This window comes from Poeciliopsis prolifica, unplaced genomic scaffold, assembly GCF_027474105.1.
Source record: "Poeciliopsis prolifica strain line A6 unplaced genomic scaffold, Auburn_PproV2 SCAFFOLD006, whole genome shotgun sequence".
Classification (NCBI taxonomy): domain Eukaryota; kingdom Metazoa; phylum Chordata; class Actinopteri; order Cyprinodontiformes; family Poeciliidae; genus Poeciliopsis; species Poeciliopsis prolifica.
In genome coordinates, this window is record NW_026562381.1 from 15,284,094 (window position 1) to 15,297,210 (window position 13,117).

Sequence of the window (13,117 nt, forward strand, 5' to 3'; positions counted from 1 at the left end):
ATTAAAAGTTACTATGAGTGTGAAGATGGACTTCAAAGATATGGAAACAACAGGGTGCCCCCCACCCTCAACCAGCAATAATTTCCATGGATAGAAATTTCCCTACCCTCTTCAATAATGCCAATATCCTGACACATTCACTACCATTCTGAGACTGTAAGGAACCCCAGAACTGAAACCTAAGTAACTAGTGAAAGTATTTTTTTTAACAATGGAGAAAACTGACAATTACATCTGATGTGATTTAAGCAGGCGTTTGGTGATGCTAACTTGTGCTACCCGGGATTCTAGTGGGGATTCCCCCAACAGCGTGGGCGTCTAGAGAAACCCTTCATTTCTGCTGAGTCTACAACTGGAGAATGCTTCCTTTCCTTTTTCTAAAGCAGTCCTGTTTTATTTTGATTTTTTTTTTTGTAATATAATTCATGTTGATTAGCTTTGCATTCTGTACATTTTAACGTAATAAACCCGAAATATTTAAGAATTAACCTTCAATCTGTGCAACTATTATTCCCATAGGTTTTCTGCAAAGCAGATTTACTTAAATATAATATCAAACTCAACTGACAACCTCTCAAGCCAAGTGACGTCATGTTTGCATACGCTACAGTCTTTTTCATCAGTATGAGAAACCAGACCATTACACCGCTTGTTATGCTCATTTTTTAACTAGTTCAGTGGATTTATAGTGTTTACATCACATTTACTCCAGTGCCTAAGAGCACAACCACAAATCTAAGATAAACCGTATGGGAGGAAATTATAATTTTAAGATGAGGTTAAGATGAGGAATATAAAACTTTCAATTTTTTATCAAATCACCACCACATACACAGTCTATGGTCACCTGGGTCACAGATTTGGGTTTTTCCCCCCAAGCAGTTGGTGAGGTAAGAAAGCGCAATGATTAATAGGAAAAACTGAATTAGCCAAAACTATCAGCCCACCTGTTTCTCTCTACACAGCCCTATAAGTAAGCAGCCTGTACAGGAGGTCAGTACGAGCTACTGACAAAGTACCAACATTCTCCACAGAAAACTGCAGTGAAGTTAGTTCATCGATTAAACATGGAGCACTCTTTCAGAATTGCCCTCTGGATGTTTCTTCTATTAGGATTTCTTCAAGCAAGGCCGCCTTTGGATAGGCTAATCAACGACTTTGGATTCGGACTTCTAAGAGATGGAGTCTCATGTGTGAGTAAAAAGAAAAATTGGGTTTGATTTAGAAATATGTCTTCTAAGACGTACATGATGTTTGCACCATACAATTGTCTACATACAACTTGGATATTGAATGCATTTTTTTTTCAGAGTGAAAATGTGACCTTTGCATCTCCAGTAATGGTAGGATATTACCTATTTATTTAAGAATGTCTACCTACTGCAGACTGTTAATGCATTCTGTGTACTTTGACTTTCGAAGCAAAGCTGTCTGTCTCAATTTTTCATATATCTTTTGATGCAGGGAGACTGCCGAGACAACTCCTTGACGGTCATGAAGGATGGACTGACGCATGCGCAGAGAGAATGTACAGTCACAAATCGCAGAGTTGAGCAAGCCCTGAATGCATTGCATGTTATTAAAACGTTCTATCCAATGGTGAGTCTTGACACATCGTGTTGCCTTCTAATCCAAACTTGAAAATGTATCACCTAGTACTGAACTAGTTTTGTCTTCTGACAGGAAACATCCTCCAACTGCACAATGCCAGAAGCAAGAAACTGGACGCAGTTTTTAACGGACTGTGAAAGTTCCTTTCAACGTTTCAAGAGCAAACAGTGATTTGTCAAATGTTCTGACATTTTATACCATACTGCACTAAAATGTGACTGAATGTAAAAGTTAGAAACACTTCAAGAATTTAACTTATATTTGTTGAATGTTGTATTATTTAATATTTTACTAATTTGCTAAATTATTGTGCAAGGACTGCATATTTTTAAAATAAAGTGTTGAAATAACATGCAATATTGGATATCTTTTCAATTATTTCTCCATATGCTAAGAAATGATGAATTATGGTGAAATTCCCCAGAGCAACAACAATAGTAAGTAAATAAAAATAAGATGATCTAAAATGTCAAACAGCTTTCCTTTCAGAGTCAGAAGCTATAGAACAGCATTCTCAGGTCGTAATTGGGTCAAAATTTAGTTTCAATAAATGTGACTCTAAACTAACTTAGTGCTCATCACATGACCTCTATTCTTGTCTCAAAAGAAGAGAAATCAAAATTTATGAATCCTAAATAATCATAGATAATTTAAAAAATTATGAATGATTCTTGGTTGATTTCCATTGTGATTTAAAACAGTAAGTTTTATAGAGCACCACTCTGAGAGGGACAAGCTGCTTTTATCAAAACTTGGTTATTTTCACAAAAAAGTCACAGTCTCTTTAAAATGTATATAGTCTATAGTCTTCTATAGACTACATAGAAAACTATATAGAAAATTGCATGTAGTGATGATTAATAGGACGATTTGGGGAAAGTTCACAAAAAGTTTCTTATAGAAAAATTAAAATCAATTCATCACAGTACGATGACATTTGCATGGTTTATAATGGAAAAGTCCACAGCGTTTTCCTTTGATATGTCTTGAATGATACTTGGCAAAATCAAAGAGTAGAAATACTTTAACTAATTTCACCTTAGTAGTGCAATCAGCATCAACATGCAGGACCATAAAACCACTGTAAGCCAATAAATGCATCTACTTTCTCAGTCCAAACATAATAATAAAGTACATCTACATGGCTATGTGTTAACTGAAAAATACATCAAGTGTATTCCCCCCTCACAAACCGCTATCATTTAAAATATATATATAATATACAGTGGGGCAAAAAAGTATTTAGTCAGCCACCAATTGTGCAAGTTCTCCCACTTAAAAGGATGAGAGAGGCCTGTAATTGTCATCATAGATAAACCTCAACTATGAGAGACAAACGAAGAAAAAAAAATTCAGAAAATCACATTGTCTGATTTTTAAAGAATTTATTTGCAAAATATGGTGGAAAATAAGTATTTGGTCAATGACAAAAGTTCATCTCAATACTTTGTTATATATCCTTTGTTGGTAATGACAGAGATCAAACGTTTCCTGTAAGTCTTCACAAGGTTTTCACACTCTGTTGCTGGTATTTTGGTTCATTCCTCCATGCAGATGTCCTCTAGAGCAGTGATGTTCTGGGGCTGTTGCTGGGCAACTCGGACTTTCAACTTCCTCCAAAGATTTTCTATGGGGTTGAGATCTGGAGACTGGCTAGGCCACTCCAGGACCTTGAAATGCTTCTGGCGAAGCCACTCCTTTGTTACCCGGGCGGTGTGTTTGGGATCATTGCCATGCTGAAAGACCCAGCCACTTTTCATCTTCAATGCCCTTGGTGATGGAAGAAGTTTTCACTCAAAATGTGACGATATATGGCCCCATTCATTCTTTCCTTTACACGGATCAGTCGTCCAGGTCCCTTAGCAGAAAAACAGCCTCAAAGCATGATGAGTCCACTCCCATGCTTCACAGTGGGTATGGTGTTCTTTGGATGGAACGCAGCATTCTTTCTCCTCCAAACATGACAAGTAGTTTTTACCAAAAAGTTTGATTTTGGTTTCATCTGACCATATGATATTCTCCCAGTCATCTTCTGGATCATCCAAATGCTCTCTAGCAAACTTGAGACGGGCCTTGACATGTACTGGCTTAAGCAGGGGGACACGTCTGGCACTGCAGGATTTGAGTCCCTGGCGGCGTAGTGTGTTACTGATGGTAGCCTTTGTTACTTTGGTCCCAGCTCTCTGTAGGTCATTCATCAGGTTCCCCCGTGTGGTTCTGGGATTTTTGCTCACCGTTCTTGTGATCATGTTGACCCGACGGGGTGAGATCTTGTGTGGAGCCCCAGATCGAGGGAGATTATCAGTGATCTTGTATATCTTCCATTTTCTAATAATTGATCCCACAGTTGATTTCTTCACACCAAGCTGTTTACCTCTTACAGATTCAGTCTTCCCAGCCTGGTGCAGGTCTATAATTTTGTTTCAGGAGTCCTTTGATAGCTCTCTAGTTTTGCCCATGGTGGAGTTTAGAATGTGACTGTTTGAGGTTGTGGACAGGTGTCTTTTATATTGATAACGAGTTCAAACTGGTGCCATTAATACAGGTAACGAGTGGAAGACAGAGGAGCCTCTTACAGAAGAAGTTACAGGTCTGAGAGACCCAGAAACCTTGCTTTTTTGTAGCTGACCAAATACTTATTTTCCACCATATTTTGCAAATAAATTCTTTAAAAATCAGACAATGTGATTTTCTGAATTTTTTTTTCTTCGTTTGTCTCTCATAGTTGATGTTTATCTATGATGACAATTACAGGCCTCTCTCATCCTTTTAAGTGGGAGAACTTGCACAATTGGTGGCTGACTAAATACTTTTTCGCCCCACTGTAGCTGCATCATATACTGGAAAACAACTGAAAGATTAACATACGTTACAGTTACTAAAGCCACAAAAAGGTGTCACTACAAATCAAGTCAGATAAAACTTTACACTAATTTTACATTGTACATGTAATTGTAAACACTTTTCTTACACATTAAAAGTCTTTGGAAATAGGCCTTTATGAAATGAAAAATAAACTCACATTTGGTCCTTGGTATTGGCTGTATAGATGGCAATACCAAAGCCAGTTGGTGTCCAACTCGTGGCACCCAAGGGAGCACTGCTGTAAGAACTCACATTATATGAGAAAATGAAACAAACAGTAGTCGCCCTCACCCCCTAAGATGCTGATTTTTTTTAACTGAAAATAAAAATTCTTAAAATATAAAACAATGACAATAAACTTCCCACTGCCTCACTCAAACATACTGAAAACTGAACACTTTACTGAATAACACACTCAGCTGATGCAACATTCATATATAAAAATATCTTTCAAGTCATTAAGTTTTTCTTTTCAGTGTCTTATTTTTATTGTGATTGTTCTTGAGAAAGTCAATGTTAACTATTCATAAGATTGTTTTTCCCACTTTGGCTATTTCTGCGTTACTTGATAAAGTAAGCTAAAAATAATATTAAATTTGCAGCTTTTAAAGTTTTGTTTATCTACCTGCTGACTTAAAGTTTTGAGTTAATGCTAGCTTTAACATAGTATTATTCACCTGAAAAATAGTATGTTAACTCATTCTTGAATAGTCTCAGAGTTTGTCAGCTGAAGAGTTATTGAATAGCACCTCCTCTCTGAATAGGGCAAAGAAAGGCCACACCTAAAACTTCCACATAAATCTGCTTTTATTGCAATATCAATGCCATTTTGTATATTTTGCATCCTGTCAATGCAAACACAAACACTGTCAAATGTTTTATTTTATTCGCCAGGACTTGTTCCGTATTATAAGAATGTAATTTTGTCCAATTTTCTTTTTAGACGTAGTAATTAGTGTGCGACTCCTGCAAGGTTTTATCCGTCACTCATAGGACAGATACAAGCACCAAAAGTGTCAAACATTGACTAATCACACGAGACTTCCAACAACTTCCATTCACTGCAGCTTTGTTTTACAAAACCACTGACTGACTCACTGCTATAAAGATGAATAGTTTGGGGAATAGTTGCTAACGGAAATAGAAACATTGATGAAACTAACAAAGCTAGTAATAACATGAGTACATCTTACTTTAGATGCCACAATCTACTAAACTGCAGATCCAAATGGCCACTTTTCATTGGCTGTTTAAAAGGCGAAAAATCTGAATTTTATTCCCCATTCAGTTCATGCATCAAAATGAATCAGTCACTTTGATAACTAATCAAAATGAGTCTTCGCATTTCTTATAGCAAACAGATGCACTTTAACTTAGTGCAAAAACTTAAAGTGCATGTTAAAGTGCATCTTCTTGATGCACTTTAACTTAGTGCATTAAACAGGTAGGGTCACATTCTGTGATGCATTAAGAAAGATGATCTTGACATTTATTCTGTTTCATCCATAAATAGTACAACTACTAGGACTGGAAATCCCCTGAGAAAGCCCTAATCATTACATTTAAAAACATTCAACATGAATGCTGCCAGAAGTATTGCTTAAACAATTACAATTTAAGTCACAAGCACAAGTTCCTAACTGTAGATATGAATGCATAAACACAGTTGGAAAAGAAAAGTTCAAAAGAATACTATTTGTTTCCTTTGACATATTAGCTGCCTAAAGTTATCTTAATGTTATACTCATAAATAGAAATAGTTAAATTATTGGTGCAATGTTTTTATCTTTAATTTTATTTAGTAGGTAAGGTTAATATTAGTTCAGATCATCTTTCTTGTGAAATTTAGATTTTTGATTGGAGGAGCATAACTCCTTCTTGAGCCTTGTTAGGTTGGAAAAACTGCGACGGTAGAAAGCTTGCATAGGCGCGGCGAAATACAGTTTTTGACCGTGTATTATTTGGAACAAAAGAAAAGAGATTGTAATGTAATTTTGGATTGCACACATCCTTTAGTTTTACAAAACTGCTTATCAAGAGACACAGAAATGTTACAATTAATTTGAACTTTTCTCATGTTACAGGAAAATTTAACCAGTCCATGCTGTAAAAAGCTTAATGTTTAAAACACACAACATAAACTGACAAAGCCTAAGATCTCTCCCTAGTTCATTGCACCCATTTCAAACTGTTTTATGAATCTCCATAGCCTGTCACATAGTCCCCCTATACACTGCTAGGGACAAATTCATTTGAATCAGATTTGTTAAGGCAGTTAAACTTCTAAAATAAGCAGCATATCGTCCATCAAGACTGTAAATAGGAAGGAGGATTGTTCTTTATTCCATGGTCAAAAGAAAACCTAGAAACATCTGTACAAGACGTTCTCTATTGCTAAAACACACACACATACACAAATGCATATACACGCACACTTGCATATATTTATATAAAAGTATATATATACACACACATATAAGGCAACCTCTTGAATGAGTTACATTACTCAATGTAAAACTTTGGTGATACATTTAAACACTCATCTTAGTGTAGGCACGAGAAATTTACCCAGGACAGTTGTGGTCGGAACACACAAACCACAAATAGGTATCATGGATCAAGTGGAAACTCTAAAGGCAGAGATAAAAAGCAGCAATAAAATAAGTTCCACCATGAGATAACATAGAAATGCTAATAAAATAACTGGCAATCAATTTTCAGAATGAAATACTGATTGCACTGTCCATATCACAGTTTCTCCTTAATCACACACTTCAGACTTTACCAACAAAGACTTGGGTTTACAATTGCAGAAAGGTGATTAAAACATCTGTTGATATGAAAAGTTATCATTTAGTTTCTTATAAACATTTGAATCACTGAGTTTATAGAGCAAAGAGAGAAACATAATTTAAAAGAAAACTAGTCAACCTACTTTCATAATATCTTGAATCAAAGTGCTATTCCACAACAGGCCACTGGAGGGATTTTACCATACTGCAGCAAAATGGCAAAAAAAAATTCCAAGAGTCATCTAAAGGAAAAATAATGTTGTATGCTCTCGGTAATGCACAACTAATTCAGCCCACCCTTTCCACCACAAAGCCTTATAAATGACAGCAACACAGGGGGTAAGTAAATCACTTTTACTAAACAACTTGGGTATCACACCGACAAGACTTCAATCTGACCATGGAGCATTTTATGAGGATTGCATTTTGGATCTTTACCCTCTCTGTCACACTCTCTGACTGTCATCCAGCTCCACCTAATATTATGCCTGATTTCAACATTAAATTCATGGAGCGCTTAACATGTGTAAGTAATTTCTTGCCAAATATTTTTAAAAAATTTTGTCCAATTTTGACAACTGCTTATAAAATGTCATATTTTCTTTTGTCTTCACAGGCAGAAAATGGAGAATTTTATACTCCAGAACGAACAAATGTAAGATAATATTTTTACTCTGCAAAATGTTATACAAGAGTACAAAAGTAAAGCAAAATGTGGCAAAAAAGTACGAGACTTAAAGAGGACAGTAAGGAATATAATTTGACAAGTGAACATTTAAGTTATGTTGGGTACTCCCCTGCGTGCGTGTAAGAGACCCAGCCTGAAGGCTTTGAGTTTTTAGAAACCACATGTAAAGGTTCTCGAGTACAGGAAATGAGCTTGCCAGGTGTTGAATTTTCACACAGCTGTGACTACTTGGTGACTTTACTGTGTGCAGCCACAAGTCCGCCTCAGTCAATACGGCAAAAGGACGCTAAACATTTCTCTCTCCCTGACAGGACTGCTACAAGAGTGCACTGGAATGCATCTTTAAAGAGTTGAACGGACCAGCTAAAGCGGAGTGTCGCGACCCTGACAATCGCATTGGCGGTGGACTTCAAGCTTTGAAAAGGAAATTAGACAAAATGCCAGATGACAAAGTAAGTACAGCCTCTTCTGTGATTTGAAGTTGAATTTAATGAAGAGTTAAAAATAATATTTCTGACCAGACCTAACTGGAATTATTTTTTGCTTTAGGCATCAAACACCTCTGCATGTGCCTGTGAAAAATGGCCTCAAAAGTCTTTCACCGAGTTTTTGAAAAGGTTTGAGTCCTTGCTTCAAGAAGAAAACGCAAAAGCTGCAGGAAGATAAAATAATTTTTGGGCTCATAAAGCTTGAGGAAATATTTGCGCAACTGCTTCCCCATCAGTTTTAGTGGGATGAAACGCTGCTAAAAAAGCAGAAAGGAATGGAAAAAATGAGTGTTTTATAATTTATCTCAATGTCTTTTAACTTTAATAGAATTTAATCTATTTTGATTGATTCTTTCAATACTGCTCTTAATTTTTGTATATTTATTGCCATGTCACTGGATTGTGCAGATTTACTGGAACAATTTGTATGTCCTACAAGTTGACAGCTTATTCCTGTATATTATATTTAAATCATTTATTTGCATGTCATTGTTATGGTAAACTTCTAGGAAGTTCTCAGTTTGTTCACAAGAAACAACAAATGTATCTCAAGTAAAGTTTGTCAAGCTCTAAATCCTATTTATATATTTATTTATTTATTTATTATATTTATGTTTGTTGGTGCTCAAAATGTGATAATGGTGTAATTAAGATGTTCTACTTAACCTGTGTACTGTATTTCTGTGTGTATTAAAAAAAACTGCAAACTTTTAAAAGCAAATCTTCATTCACTTTTTGAAAGAGCCTAAAGATGTCTAATACTCAACTCCAATTTTATTTTAGCACAAATGTCATAGCTGGAATTATTAATGTGGGGGAGGAATAGGTGTGTGGGAGGATTTTTCCCTCAGTATTAAGAGTAACTAAATTAGCAGAGCTGTCCACAAAAGGTTTGCGCACGGAAAACCAACTCAAGTCACTGTGAATAATTTCAGCATTACATTCTGTACATTCCCACGGTGCTCAACAGTTACAGAAAGTATAACGATATTTCCATCAAAGTATAAAATAAAGGCTATTAACTGAACTTAACAAGACATTAATATTCATACATCTAATTGTGTAACTTGTGATTGATGGATGTTTACGTGACAGTTGCATGTGCTCCTTTTGATCAGATCAATATGCATCAAAATGTAATAAACCAACCAACAGGCAAAAAAAATGTTAAAAATTTAAGAGAGGACTGCGAGAGAAGTTGGCTCCTTAAAGAGCAAGGTTGATGATGGCAACTACATTTACAAAAAATATTTCCTCTCCTTTGGCATTTTTTCAAGTCCAACTTGTCTTTAATACTGGGATTATTTTTGAGAAGCCACAATAAACTTGGTTGCAAAAATAGATTTATATTTTTAGGGGAATTTTTCACAACTTTTTATTTGCCCTCTCGCTTAGTCTCTCTCTACAGGGATGTTCCATACGATGGAGAATGCACACATTGGTTCCAATGACAAAACAATCATTTTTAGACTTAGTGAAATTACACTGGGTGTGGTCAGTGATGAACTTATTTATGAACACATCATGTGTTCTGTGCTGCATAAAGATCGAATGACTGTGTTACGTCCCAAGGCTATTCCTTCGGGGTTTAGCATCCCTGCTCCAGATCTTCTGATTGGAAGTGGAGGCAGCTGGCCAGTGTGTCCATGAATGACATCAGATCAGCTTAAAATGCACCCCCTTTTTCCTCATCAAGACAGCCCTTTTCTTTCTGTCTGTCAACTTCTCCTCTTTTTTCTCTTTCCTCTCCAACCAGCTATGACTTTTGTTAAATAAATCCTATTTTAAGTTATCCCACGCGTTCCTTCGCTTTAATTTGTTATGGTACTAGAGCCAGACCATAACAACTGTGATCAAAAACTGAGCATAACATCTGTGCTTGCTGCTCTGAAGCCAAAATGATCAAATTTTGCCACATCAACTCAGTCAAAATCACACAGCATCTCCTGACATGAGTAAAACAATTTGTTCCAATTATCAAAGTTTTATTTGGTTTTACTGGAACAATGGGAGGGATAGTTGGTTTGACTAACAGACTGTCATATTTCTCATTGATGGGTCTAATGTATATCTGTTACTTATCTTCATAGAACACATAACATGTCGTTCAGCTTGTACAAAACTAAATGTTATGGCCAGTTTTTAATGTTTTATTTAAATGTAAATTGTAATTTAATGAATTAGACGCCCACAAGAAACAAACTTATGATTTATGTCACATAGATAGATTTATGTCAAAAGAGTATTGCTCTAAATACAACTTTTTTTAGTAGCATCTAATTATATCACTGTGGTGTGAAAATGTATTTGCCCTCTTCCTGAATTTCTTTTCTTTTTGCCATGTTTGTCACACTTCACTGTTTCAGAACATCAAACCAACTGAAATGTTCATCACGTAAACAAAATGCAGTTTTTGACTTGCATTTTGCATTAAAGGGAAATAATACAGGCCCCCGTGTCAAAAAATGATTGTGCTTCCTTGTTCACTGCTAAAACAAAGATTTATCACATCAGAGTTCAAAGTCTCTGGCCACGCCCAGACCTGATTAATGCCACACCTGTCCTTAATAAAGACATCATTGAACAAAGACCTGCATGACAATGTGAAGTACACTAAAAGAGCATCAAAAACTACAAATCATGGCAAGATCCAAATAAATTCAGGAACAGTTGAGAAAGTAATTCAGATCATGAAAGGGCAATAAAGGCATTTCTAAAGCTCTGGGACTCCAGTGAACTTGTGAGAGCCATTATCCACACATGGTGAAAAAAGTGGAGGAGTGTTTACCAAAAGTTATCCCAAGAGTTCAGCACATCAAAAGACCCCTCGATGATACCTTCCCTGTGCTAAGGTCAGAGCTCATTCCTCCATTTTTTAGAAAGAGACTGGGTAATGATGAAAGCCACAGTAGAGCAAGGCAAACATTAAGGATTGACTACAGATCTTTCAATTGGCTTGACATTCCCCTTCGGTGTTACAAACATGGGAAAAAAAACAACAACAAAAAAACTTTTCTACAGAATTGTATGTAGTTAAAACAGTTTATAAACAGACTAGGGCAGACTGAAACGACCACACTGGATTTCCAAGCACCAACTACAAATCTTGCCAAGACCTGCAAAACAGTTGCATCATCCACAACTGTCAAGCAGACAGACTTACAATGGGTGCAGAAGAACCAGTAAGCCACACTATGACTAAGTGGTCCAAAAACATTAATTCACAATGAATGTGAAAGCATTTATATATATTTATAAATATAAATGCTGTGCCAGTTTAGTTTTTAGTCCTGAGTGCTACTTACAAGAATTCATACCACATTTCTGTACAGCACAGCATTTACAGCTGTAAAGACCTTAGTTATTTTTTTTTCCACTGTGTGACCACATCAAAGGAGTTGCATATCCTGTTTATCTCTAAACCTACTATCATCACCTCAGTGACTCAGTGATCACAAAAATGTGCAAGTTTCAAAAAGATATACCATTATAGCTGTCAATAAACACTACAACAGGTCACATGCTGAGAATGTGGTTCAGATTCTTTTTTAAACACAGACTTAGCTGACAAAGGTCTGCTAAAGAAACAGGATGAAAAAGTGGTATAAGTGGGCTTTCTGTTATTTTGGAATAACTTTTCCTTTCACAAAGCACACAACCGTTACTACCTGCAAAATAATTTTCTTATATTGAAAAACAAATCTTTAAAACTAATTACTGCACTGACTAATGCAGGAATACCAATTAACATGCAAGCAGTCTATGAAGTGGATTAATTGCTACTTAAAGGTCTTCCCCAATTGAGTTTCAAATGTTTAAAAAACTGCACAAGTCTCTGCACAACAGAAACCAAAACAGATCATTTGGCATAACCTCAGAGTACCTACTTAAGTCAAGTGATTCCTTACTACTAAGTGCACTGAGACATATTAACACCCAAAACAAGCAACAAATATCAGGTGCTCTCCAAGAAAAAACATTTCTTTATAAACATAAACCACACTGCGTAAGTAAAGACAACAACTTTTCCAAGTCACAGGTGAAGAAATCTTTTTGTTGCTATACATACGATTGAAAAGTCTGATCACTGGGCACACATTCCCTGCATCCTATGGTGACTCCATTGCTTGCCAGGTCAAGTAGGAATGTACAGCTCGCCATTCACAAGGCTGCAGCCAGACATTTTAACATAAATGATGCGCTGAGCTGCATATACAGGAAACCAGAGCATTTCCTGTATCTGTATATAAAAAAGAAAATGGTGAGGCAAGCTTAAAACCTGCACAGGCAGGATGACAGGTCAACAGGTTTCAACTGGCGTGAAAAAATTATTCAGAATTGTATTCTTCTAGATAAAGCATCAATGAAGTGCAACATGATCTGCCAACATTCTCTTTCATAATAAATTTTCACATGGTGCAACTGACCAACTTTACAATTCTCAAAGGCCATATAATTTGCATGTCAAGTGCTGAAAACGTTGGCTTATGCACCTACTAGTAGCAAAAAATAAAAAAAGTTACACCACCTCTGATTACGCAAAACGTGCTGCAAGGTATTTGTTCTTGATATGCCAACTCTGTGCAAATTGAGTCATTTACATTCCGGTCACTAGTCAGTATGAGAATTCATTCAAGTTCAAGCCACCTGTCAGTGCTCTTGAACTTAATTCC